This window comes from Octodon degus, unplaced genomic scaffold, assembly GCF_000260255.1.
Source record: "Octodon degus isolate 3935 unplaced genomic scaffold, OctDeg1.0 scaffold00401, whole genome shotgun sequence".
Lineage (NCBI taxonomy): Eukaryota > Metazoa > Chordata > Mammalia > Rodentia > Octodontidae > Octodon > Octodon degus.
Genome location: NW_004524977.1, coordinates 293965 through 306883, shown reverse-complemented (window position 1 = coordinate 306883; position 12919 = coordinate 293965).

Sequence of the window (12919 nt, the reverse complement as noted above, 5' to 3'; positions counted from 1 at the left end):
TGATTTTTTCTAATGGTGTTTGTAAGTAGGATCACAAGTCTGCATCTTGTACAGCAATTAACCACTAAGAAGAATATATGCAGTGTATTATTTGTTGAAAAAAATATGTATAAATGCATGAATTGTGATATTGCGGAAACACAGATATGTGAATGATCAATAAAGTTTGCAATGTAACCTGAAAAAAAATAAAAAAAATAAAATGTATTGAGAAAAAAAAAGATTTCTTTTATTAAAGAATTCATCATGATTCTCTTGAAATCAAGAGCTCATCTTTATTATGTTCTCTGTAGTTTGCAAACTTCAGGTGTTATATAAGAAATAAGAATGTTCTAAACACTTTGTCATGATTAATAAGAGAAGCATGTTAGTCATATATTTCTAGAAGTTCCTTTTTGAAACTAAATTTGAAAATAAGTATTTGTAATATAAATCTATTTTATGTATTTTGAAATAATATCTTAAGCCAAATTCTGTGTTTCAAGTATCAATTACTTTATATCTGTTGAAATTGTTAAAAAATTATTCACAACTTTTGTTGTAATTAGTAAAGTACATTTTATTTAGAGAACAAAGAGATTGTGCTCAACTTACAATACACGGAAAAGTATAAATTTATAGACAAGTAGCAGAATTGCTTGGAAAGTACAAAAAATTACTAACAATTCTGTGATAAATGCTATTTTGTGACCTGGTAAATCACAGTGACAATTGTGTTCACAGAAGACCAGTGTACTGAGATACAGAAGGCAGGAAATGATGAATTCAATGAACTATCTAAAATTATCTGATAACTGGGGTGGGAAGATAAAAAATGTACTCAGATATCAAGGGTAAGGGAATTTTGTTAAACTGATTAAGCATGATCCCCCTAAAATTAGAATAAATGAGCTAAAGACAAAACTGAAGGACTCAGAGTAGGCATACTCATTTGGCCAAGGGGAATTTTTGTTAGTTGCTAAATTTAGCAACATATACAGTGGCTCCTCATCTTTAATCCATTATCTTGCTTTTCATGCTTTCAGTTATTCCCAGTCAACTGTAGTCTGAAAATATTACATACAAAATCATAGATGTACATAATCATGCATTTTGTATCACAAGCTGTTCTCAATTCCAAGGTGCATTCTCAAGCAGAGTTATGCTGCTTATCACATGAATCATCCTTTTGTCCACTGTATGATCCCTATGTACACTATCTGTTTGTTAATCACTTATTAGGTTATGTGGTCATTCCTAGGATTGCTGTGATTGTATCCTTGTAAACTTTGCTTGTCATTCTAATGCTATATCACAATATCAAAGTCACTCGCCTCACTTCATCTCAGCATGCAGTCATTTTCTCACCTAACATAGTTGTAAAAAGTATGAGTACATTACAATATGAAATTTGAGAGAAACTACAGTTCTATAGATTTTGTTACAGTACATTATCATAATATATTATTTTGTTATGTTGCAGTTAGCCTCCAACTGTATCTATTTTATAAATTGAGCTTTATCATAAGTATAGGACAAAGCTTGTTATAGTTACCCGTCTATATCTGTGTGCTCCATATATGTGGATTCAACCAACTCAAAGTTGAAAACATTTTTTAAAATATGTCTATACAAAACATATAGAGACATTTCTTTCTTGGCAACTTTGCCTACTATACAATACAGAATACCAAATATTTTCATTGTATTAAATATAAGAAATCTAGATATATATCTATATATATAGATAGATGTTATTTTAAGATACTACAACAATTTATATGAAACAAGTAGTCTCAGATTTTGGTATCTGCAAGTGTGCTGGAACTAATTACTCATTCATGACTAATTTTACATATGTATTGGGTTTAATACTACATGAGGTTGCAAATGTCCACTGAGAGTGCTGGAACATACAACCTGACAGTGTTTCTCAAACTTTTATGCTCTGAAAAGCCATGCAGAGGTCTTGTTCCTGTGCAGATTCTCATTCAGTGCAGTGTAAATGCAGGTTGATAGTTTGTATTTCTAGTAGCAACTAAGTAAGGTTGTTTAGACTGCACAAAGACACACATTTTATGTGGCAAGTCTGATTCTTTAAGATTCAGACAGATAAATGAATAAAGGATTATCCATTTACATATTGCCATTTTATATGAATATTGTGGCAGTGGGTATTGAAACACCTTTTTGCTGAGCTATAAGCCAGCTCTTTTTATTTTTAATTTTGAAATTGTGTATTGCTAAGTCAGTAAATTTCTCAGTCTAGGCTCAAACTTTCAGTCTTTCTGCCTTACTGCACCACCATACCCAGCCTTGTCATTATATTTTGTTGGATTTAAATTTCCTGTGGCTTACACCCCTACTTTTAAAATTAAAGCAAAAATGTTCCTGATAAAATTTTTATTGCCATTAAATCAAACATTATTACATATTATTTGTATTAAATGAAATGTTTGCAATATGTATTAGTGTCATTAAAGGGATGAGTACATGGTAAATTCTTTTAAAATTATGGTTAATTTTATTTTTAGGCAAAATGTCCTAAACACAGCTCTTTCTTTACATTTTAGGATTTTAAATTGTATGAAGAGTCCATTATTATTTATGTCAGGAATTCTGAACTTCTAGTGCATTTATTTTTATCCTGTTATCTAAATCAAAGATGATAAAACACTAGAAAGGGAGAGAAATTCATGAAAAAATTAATGCCTGCCCTTGATGCACTCAAATCACAGAAAGTGGTCTGCTTTCATCCTACCAAATGACATTAAACTTCTCAGATCAAAACAAATACAGGGACGCAGCACAGGAACAAATAAATTCTAATGCCAAGAAGGTATAATTGGGATTTTAAAAATAATATTACAAAAGAATAGAGATTTAATTATAAATCAAATAATCTTATATCGCAGGCTGGAAAATTAGGAGAGTGCTCATTATTTTCTAAAACAATGTGGTCTGACATTCAAAATGTTTTCAAGGAACATTTTAAATATTTTAAAGCCTTAGAGCTCCCTCCTGTGTTCATAGTGGTGCTAACCTTTTCCTGCCTGCCTGTTCTAGATCTCCATCCATATCAGGTCAACAGTCTGCAAATGAGAGAACTTCATTGTCTTTATTTCATCAGTCAAGGTGAAATTAACATATTTTTTGGTTTTCGTCACAAGACCATAGTAGGAAGGAATTTTTCAGTATAAATTTCCAATATTTATTCAAATTAAATGTGTATTCATTAATTTTCTTTTGTATCTTTTTAAATACAATACTTTTAGTCATAGAAAATGCATGTATGGTGGAATGTTTTGCCAACTTATTTGACAGCTATAGAAATAGAATCTATAGTCTGAATTTCTAAAATTAATCTGACATAAAAATCATCATGTAATTATGTACAATTTATTGTGCAAAATACCAGGAAAAAATGAAGACACGGTTCTCTCTAAGGCTAATAATTATGCAATTAAAATACCTGCATACCTCACTACCTCACCTATGTGATAAAAGAGTAGGCTTAATTTGAGTAGACTGAAAGTTACCTTGCATTTGGTTACAGATATAACTACTGAAGCTCCTCTTTTGATGGGTAACATGCACAAATCTTTATGCACAATCCCAGTTGATTTTTCTTTTCTTTTCATTTTGTTTTCTTTTTTAATAAAAGAAGGTGATTTATTAAGAAAGAGTGAAAAAGAGAAGACAGATAGCAACTGTGGTGATGTAGGGATCATCAGAAAATGAAAGTCCTTCCCAGGTAATTACTTTTATGGAACAAGTTAGGTGTATATGGAGATGCACACCTTCTGTGCTTCTTGCATGTGAAATGCAATATTACTTTTGTTGATTAAAGTATAACTACAGTTCCATCAAATATGTAATGGCCTGAATGATATGTGATTGCTAGTGGAGTTTATTAAAAAAGTGATTTCCATTTTAGATGGTCAGGGAAACATATGCTCTTTAAAACATAGATATGCCATTAATCTCTAGTAAAAAAGGTTGCACAGTAGTTGGTTACAGCATGAGTAAAAATGGTTAATAAATTCAACAAAAATTTGATGATATACATGTATTTCTTAAAAGCATATGGTTAGGGGCTAGGGAGATAGGTTAGTAGAATAAGAGCTTGCCTGGCAAGCCCAAAGGCCTGAGTTCAATCCGCCATTCAAAAAAAAAAAAAGCATATGGTTGGAGTAAGTGGAACATTTAAGATGTGGGCTGAATGAGAAGTTCTTAGGTTAGCTAAGGGTGTTGTCCTCACAAGCACTTAAGACAGTTTTGTGAAAATAAATTGTTAGAAATGACTGACTCTGGTCCTTAAGGCTTTCTTTGTCTTCCAGATACAAGATATAATCTTTCTTCCTTCATATCTAACACCATGATCCTCTCAAGCCCTTGGAAATCAGGAAACTGCACTATCATGGGCTATCAGTTTCCCAAATCTCAGTTGAACAGACCTCCTCACAAAGCTAGCTTGTTTCAAGTGTGTCACTAAATTGATAGGAAGCATACTAAAATATCACCACCAATGCAATTTGTGGTGTTTAACATATGAAAGGTGGCATCAAAGTTTATATTCAAGCAAGAGATTATAATTATGGCCAAGGGAAAACAAAAAGATTGTGGGTGAGGAGGACAGCACTTTGCTGAGAAAAGAAAACTGACCTATGGATAAACTGTCCTTTCCATCTTAAATTACTGAGATGGTAGATTCTATTTTATGCATTTTGAATTATATTTTATTTCTTTCAAATATTAACATATACATTTGAAGGAACAATATGATCACATTTTCAAAGGCCTTTTATGTATATCACAGTTTCAATGATTTATACAGCCATAGCATTTTTAAACATCCAGTTTTACATGGAATTTTTGCTTAAGAAAAAAGATTGCTTTCAAATGACTGAGTAATACATACAAGGTGTGCTATTTTCTTCTTTTTATGGTAGTCAGCTTTGCATTACTGTGACCAAATACTTAATATAAGCAACTTATAAGGTAGAAAGATTTATTTTCACTCACAGTTTCATAATTCCAGTTCATGGTCAGTTGCCTCTGTTGCATTTGAACCTCTGGCAATGGCGTGTGGCCTGGTGGAAGCACATGACAGAGGAAAGTGTGCACTTTATGGCAGCAAGGAGACAAAGGAACAGGAAGAGAACAGGATCCTAATGCCTCCCTCAAAGACAACCCTCCAATGATGTCACTTTCTCTTATCGGATCCCCACACTTAAAGGTTTTACCACCACCCACTACGACCATGGGCTGGAAACCAAGCTTTTGACACATGAGCCTTTCTTTGAAGTGCACTTCTCTAAGACATACCACTTCCTGGTATAATCAATATCCTTGACTAAAAAGTAAATGTCTTTCACAGGTCATTTTTATCCCTACTCTCTACCTAGCAGTGACTAGAAATCCTCTCTTCTTTTTTGCTCCTTAAAACGTGTCTTGGCCTATAGTATCTTTTAGGAAGTATTTGGCTGTATGAGTGGCAAACATACATTCTCATAAGTCTTGGCTTCTGTTTTAGTACAGGAAGACCTCTTTGGTTAGTAGGACATTTATGATCTGCCATTAAACAAGAATCATGGTTTACCTTGAGTTTGACAACACCAAAGCATTGATAACAACAGACCAGAAAATACAGAATGAAAGACAGAAGAAATTTTTGTTATAACCTGAAGTACTCTACTCAGGGTGATATACATTCATTCTATGTATTGCACATGTCATGACTTTGAAAATATGTAGTAATCACTCACTAATTTTGTTACTAAGTTTATAAATTCAACTTTAGGTAAAATTGTGATTAATAGCTGTCTTAATTTCTCAGGGATACATTAACAGTTGCCACAAACTTGATGGATTGAAATGTCAGCAATTTATTTCTCATGTCAAGGGTTGAGATGAAAAGTGTCAAGTTTGATTACCTCTGGAATGTCTAAGAAATATTTCTGTGCACATATATCTTAATATTTAATGTTTGTCAGAAATCCTTGGCATGATTTTTTTTAAAATTTATGGCATCGTAATTTGAAATTCAGTGTTTGTCTTTTCATGATCTTATTCTCATGTCTGTCTTACCTGTGTCTGTTTCTCTGTTTCTTTTCTCCTTTTCTCTTGTAATGAAGCCAGTTATTGGGTTTTAGTGCCCAGCCTAGATCCAAGAGGGTTTTGCTTTCATACTGTTAACAAATTGCATCTGCAAGTAACATATTTGTATAAGTTCTCTGGATGAACATGAACTTTTTGAGACTTACTTCAATGTAATAATTAATATAATATAATATACTTGATATATATATATAATATTATACTGTTTTCAATTTTTTTTCATTGAAAACTTATACAGAACTCAAAGAAAAAGACATGTTACAAAGGAAGGGTTAAAGTTACTTCTGGATTCCCTGAATGTTGAACCGTAATTCCTCCTGAAGTATCATTATGGAATTAAAAGCCACATAGAGGAAAATGTGGAAATCAGCAAACTGTAACAGCTCTTGGAGTTAAATTTATCTCAGAACTTATCAAACCTTTGTTTGAAAATTAATTTTGCAATGAAAGACTACCTAGAGGTCTAATACATACCAAATACTAGTAAAATATATGTTTCTGCTATATGATAATTGTTGCTGAGTGACAGAATAAGAATTCATCATATTTACAATTATAGTGGGGAATTCTTTGATTAAATTTGTTGGGGGCCCTCCGTGCATCTATAGCTACTATAAACATCAAGGATAAGAAGTATAACACTCTAGTAACGCTTTTGGTGCCTTACCTCCATTTCCACATTTACATCTTGATTTACATTAGGATATTAATAAAATAAGTACAAAATACTTCACTAAAGGAGAGATTTTTTGAGTTTGGGATACTAAATTACATGTACTAGAATTTAGTAAGATATCCTATGCAAATTTGTCCATATATAATGATGATATTATTTCCTTTATACTCAAGCACATGTCCTCCTGCTTCTTATTTGCACTCTGTTACTCTGTTCTTTGTTCAGAATTATCTCCACAGGGATTGTATCTTCTTTAAGAAAGTTAATAACTGAAAACTTTCATATTATTGTTTTCTAAATTACTTAAAATTCAGGCAATAAACTCAGCATTGTTTCCTGGGCTGTATTTTTCTAGTGACCTCTCCATTCATTTCAGCTTTTTAGGCCTGTTTTGATGGATAGACCTTAGTTCAGTTCCTTTCTTCAGTATTCAATATGGTCATTAAGCCAGTTATATTTGTGTATGTATCAACCTATCTCTGCATTATGAAAATTTGTACTGAAACTGAAGCACTCAGAAATAACTTATGCTGCACTCAGAAATAACCTTCCCTAAATTAAAAGTCCCTCAAATTATTTAGCTGCATAGAAAAATCCATTCAATACTGTATGGTTTCTGGATAAACTCTAGTTGTTCATAGGATGTAGTCAGTGAAATATAGCAAGTCTATTGTGTAGTCTTAGCACCACCCAGTGGCAACAGCATAGACTGGCAGTTTGCATGCTTTTGTTCTCAAGATGTATCCATCACTCTGAAGGCTGCAGAAAAGGTGCATTGTGATACTTCAATGGGTATTAAGCTGGGGCTAAAAATACTGCAAAGTGCCATGAAACGAATTATCAGAGTCCACATTTTAAGTTCCATTAGTGATATTGAACTTAAAGAGTGAAGGTTAAATAAAAATGGAAGGTAAATGGGAAAGTTAAAAAAGTAATATGTACATTTGGGGCAGTCATGAGGCAAAGGAGGAAGAAGAGAAAACAAAAAAATAAACAAAATAAGTAAGAGAGAAAGGTCACGGTTGCAGAATAAGTGTGTAGAAAGGATAAATCATTAAAGTTCCTAACACTTCTTATATTTCAAATAATGTAATCATAATTTAAGCCTCAAAAAGGCCAGCCAGATAGCTCAACGGATTAAAGTGCCTGCTTAGGCAGACACAGGGACTGGGGGGCGTCGATCCCCAGCCTGCTGTGACAGCTTCACCCCTGAGGCGTGCTGAGACAGCAAGTGAGACAGAACGTGGTGGCATGCGCCTGTGCTCCCAGCACTTGGGAGGCTGAAAAGAGGAGTATCACTATGGGTCTGATTTGTGTAGAGACCCTGTAGGCCCTATACTGAATTCATCATCATCACCATCATTATCATCATCACAATCGTCGTCATCATCATCATCATCATCATCATCATCATCGAAGCCTCATAAATACCTAATGAGGTGTCTGTTATCACTCTCACCTGAAAGAAAAGCAAGGCAAAATGTGAACATTAAGAAAAATGTAGGGGCCGGCGAGGTGGCTCAGTGGAATAAGCACTTCCCTGGCAAGCACAAGGGCCTGAGTTCAATCCCTGGTTCCACAAAAAAAAATGTATATTATATCTGATTCACTTTGGCTTGATTTAATGAATTTCCTTTTAAAATTTATTTTAGTTTATAAAAAATTGTATAAATGTATACTACATACATTGTGCTTTATATATGTATACTTTTGAAAATTAATGAGAATTAATGTATTTTGGAAATTCTTGATCCTTCTGTCTTTTTAGAAATCATTCTTCTTTTACTCTGGTAAAGTTAATTGCATCTTTCTTGTCATAAAAGGCAGGAGACAGAATCTATGTTTTGTTTGAATCTGTTTACAAGGATAGGGAATAAAAGCAGTGCTGCTGCTGTCATAGTAGTTTCTTCTAGTGTCAAGGCCTTTTGTACAATCTCAGAAAGTGTGTCTATTAAAGAAAAACATTATGATTTTTTTTTTCAGAATAGAGGGTGAAAGTTGTTTTCATCTGTTATTTGCATCGAATATTTTGTGTGGAATTTATTTTGTCCCCCGAGAAAATTTCAATGGAGGTATAAAAATACTATAACATTATTTATAAATCATAAACTGCATTCATAGCATTAATCTAGTCATTAGCTATTAAATATCTGACACTTAAGAGTGGCCTGGTTTTTGACCTTGTGGTGGAACTCCCTGCAGAGTAGGTAGATGCAACACACAGCAGGCTAAACCAGGAACACACCATCTAGCCAGTGGGGCATAGCAGGTTCACTTCCATGGACCACAGCAGAAAGATGAGCAGTGCAGCCAGACCCAAGCACAGCCCAGTTGGTTGAATTCAAGTTTTGTAAATACCAACCCAGTGAGCTGAGGCATACTGCTAGGCCCAGTGGGGCCCAAACCTAGACCCAGATCTATGGGAGCATCCCCTTGAGACAGAGGTGACAACATGTAACTGGGGTGAACTAGTCTGCTTGGAAGACTCCAGGTATATCAACAGGAGGTAATCAGACAGAACTTAGGGGAACTAATTTAAATACAAATTCCCAATTTTATATCTGCTTAGCTATATAGCCATAACATTTGCTTATGGTCTAAAATTCAAGCCCATTAGTTACAAAAGTTTGTCAATTGCTAACTCTCACAACCCATTATTAGTGTTGCTAGTTGTATTACAGTAAATAGAACACCATATCTGCCTTAACCACATGATCTCATTTTGGTAATAATATCAGGAGGTACTTAGGTATTAACCTCATCAAAGCCCTATACCTAAGAAGAAAGGACAGTGGAAACCAACATCTCACTTTCAATCAATAGAGAGAGAAAAATCTTCAGACACACAAAAAAGGAATCTCTGACACAGAATAGCTACCTAAAGAACAGACTCTTTGCAGAGATGCTCTCATCACAGTGATACAGCTAACTGCTATCAAATTTTTACAAAATGTATTACAGAAATCGCAATGATGAGTTCTCTTGGAAATGTAAAGTGGTAAACACAAGGAGGAAAATGCAATCTCAGACTGCGAGCCAACACAGAACAAACAGAGGAGACAGTAGCACACCTGAAATCTCTGAAATAATAGCATCTGAGACCCCGGAGCATGCTGAGATAGCAATTGAGACTACGTGTTGTGGTGCACGCCTGCAATCTCAGCACTTAGAAGGCTGAAAACAGGAGAATCACTATGAGTCCAATTTACATTGTGAGATTCTATAGACCCTGTACTAAACACAATAAAATAATTAATAATAATAATAATAATAATAATAATAATAATAATAATAATAGCATCTGATGGGCTCTACTTCAGTCTGATAAAAGCCATCAATTACAACCCAACAGCTAACATATTTCTAAATGGGCAAAAAATGAAATCTTTCACTCTCAGATCTGGTACCAAAAAAAGTGTCTTCTATCACCACTCCTATTCAATATAGTTCTGGAATCATTAGCTACAACCATTAGACAAGAGAGAGAAATAAAAGACATGAGGATTGGTAAAGAAGAAGGTAAACTATCATTACTTGCAGATAACATGATAGTTTACTTGGAAGACAAAAAAACTCCACCAAGAAGCTACTACAATTAACACACAAATTCAGTAGCATAGCAGGATACAAAGTCAGTACCCAAAAGTCAATAGCATTCCTCTACCCAGATAACAAACACACTGAGAGGGAAATTAGAGAAACAATATCTTTTACAATAGCACAGAGGAAAATGAAATACCTTGGAATTAATCTAGCTAAAGAAGTCAAAAGATACTCAATGAAAATTACAGTACTCTGAAAAAAGAGATTATAGAGGATCTCAGAAAATGAAAAGATATTATCTACTCCTGGATAGGAAGAGCCAACACTGTGAACATGGCCATACTCTCAAAATTGTGGGGCAGATTTAATGCAATCCTTAGCAAGCTACCACAAACATATCTCACAGACCTAGAGAAATTTTTTCCTAAAATTTATTTGGAACCAGAAAAGGTCTATAATAGCAAAGGTAATCCTAGGCAACAAAGACAAGGCAGGAGGCATTACAATTCCTGACTTGAAATTATACAACAAAGCTACTTAATAAAATCAGCATAATATTGGTAATAAAATGGACCTGAGTATCAATGGATAAGATTAGAAGATACAGAAACATCTACAAACACACCTAGCCACCTTATCTTTGACAAAGGGGCAAAACTTGCTTACTGGAAGAAAGTCTCTTTAACAAATGGTGCTGGAAAAGCTGGCTCTCTACATACCACTAGAACTTGACCCAGGTCTATCACCTTGCACTAAACTAGAGTCAAAATGGATTAATGATATAAACATTAAAAAAGAAACACTAAGTCTCCTAGAAGAAAAAGTAGAAGAAACTCTTGAAGACATGGGGTAGGCAAAGAGTTCATGAACAAAAATCAAATTGCACAGGTAATAACTGAAAGAATTAACAACTGGGACCACCTCTCATTGAGAAGTTGTTGCACATCAAAAGAAATTACCAACAAAATGAAAAAAGACAACCCATGAATTTGGAAAATATCTTAACTAATAAGCACTCAAAGGTCTGCTCTCTAGAATTTATAAACAACTAAGAAATATTAGGGCCTCAAAATTTAAAGACCCAATCCAGAAATGGGCATCGGAGATGAACACATACTTCTCAGAGGATGAAATTATAGAATTGAATAAATATATGAAAAAATGTTCCACATCACTAGCCATCCATGAAATGTAAAATAAAACAACACTGAGATATCACCTCACCCCAGAAAGAATGGCTCTCATAAAGAAATCAAGCAACAACAACTGTTGGAGAGAATGTAGGGAAAAAGGAACCCTTCTCCATGGCTGGTGGGAACATAGATTGGTACAACCATTGTGAAGATTAGTATGGATACTCCTTAAAATCTAGGATTGGAAATCCCATTCAAACCAGCTATCCCCGTACTGGGAATTTTCCCAGAGGAAATGATAACTTCATATCATAGTTATTATGGTTTGTGTATAGTTGTTCCCCCAAGACCTCATGCAGTCTTGGGGTGGCTTGTGGAGTTTGTGATTGATTGTTTTGGGTGTGGATGCAGCACCTGTCCTGAGGCAGGTAATTTGCATTACAATGTAAGGTGGGAAGAGAAGCCAGTTGCTTGAGCTACTGCTCCTCCCTTTGCTCTTGCTCTTTGCTGCCACCATGAAAGGTTGACCTCTGCTATGTTCTGTTCTGCCTTGGAGCCAGCTGAGTATGGACTTAAACCTCCAGTAACTCTGAGCTAAATAAACTTTTCCTTCCTTCATTTTGAGTGTTGGGTATTTGTCCCAGCAAGGAGAGAAGAGTAACTAAGACAGAATTTGGTACCAGAAGTGTGGGGTCATTGCTGTGGCTGTACCTGACAATGTGGATTAGAAGCTTTTGGGAATGGCTTATGGAAAGAGATAGAAAAGGTTCAGAGATGTAGCCTACAAGTGACGCACTGGAAGAGCTTCAGCTGTTCTGTTTGGGAAATTCTGGTCAGAGCTCAGAAGACCAGAAGGCTGATGGAAAGCTGGCCTGTAAAGACCAGGCTGGGGAAGTTTCTGCTGGGAAAAAGGACTGCATTGGCTGTTGGACTCCAGATCATTTGTGTTTTGACTTGGCAGAGAAGCTGTCTGCATTTTGCTTGTGTCCAGAGACTTTGCCTGAAACGGAGTTTAATTACAGTGGACTGATTAATCTGGTAAAGATATTTTGAAGCAGTCAAATATTGGGGCAGTGGTCTGGTTGCTGCTGGGGGCTTTTAGCCAGATTTATGTTAAGAATGAAGAGCAAGGAGCCCTGCAGAATAGTCCAAACTGTGAATTTGGCCAGAAAGGAAGCTCCAATAAAGCTGTGGGCTGCAAAGATGGAGCTGAGAGGATCTCCATTGCTGGGAAGGAACCTGAGAATGGAAAGGATAGCCTGTGGGCATCACAGGAGGAGGCAAGTCTCCACCCTTTGCAGCCTCAGAACTTCAAAGGTCAGGGACTTTGCCCTAAGGGGAAAACCGGAGAGCCCCAAGTTCCAGAATGGAGGCAGTGGTCACACCAGGTTCCAGAATGTTGCCGGCATGGAAAAATTATTCCTCCAAATCAGGGTCAGACTGCTCAGCCATACAAGCACTTGACCCC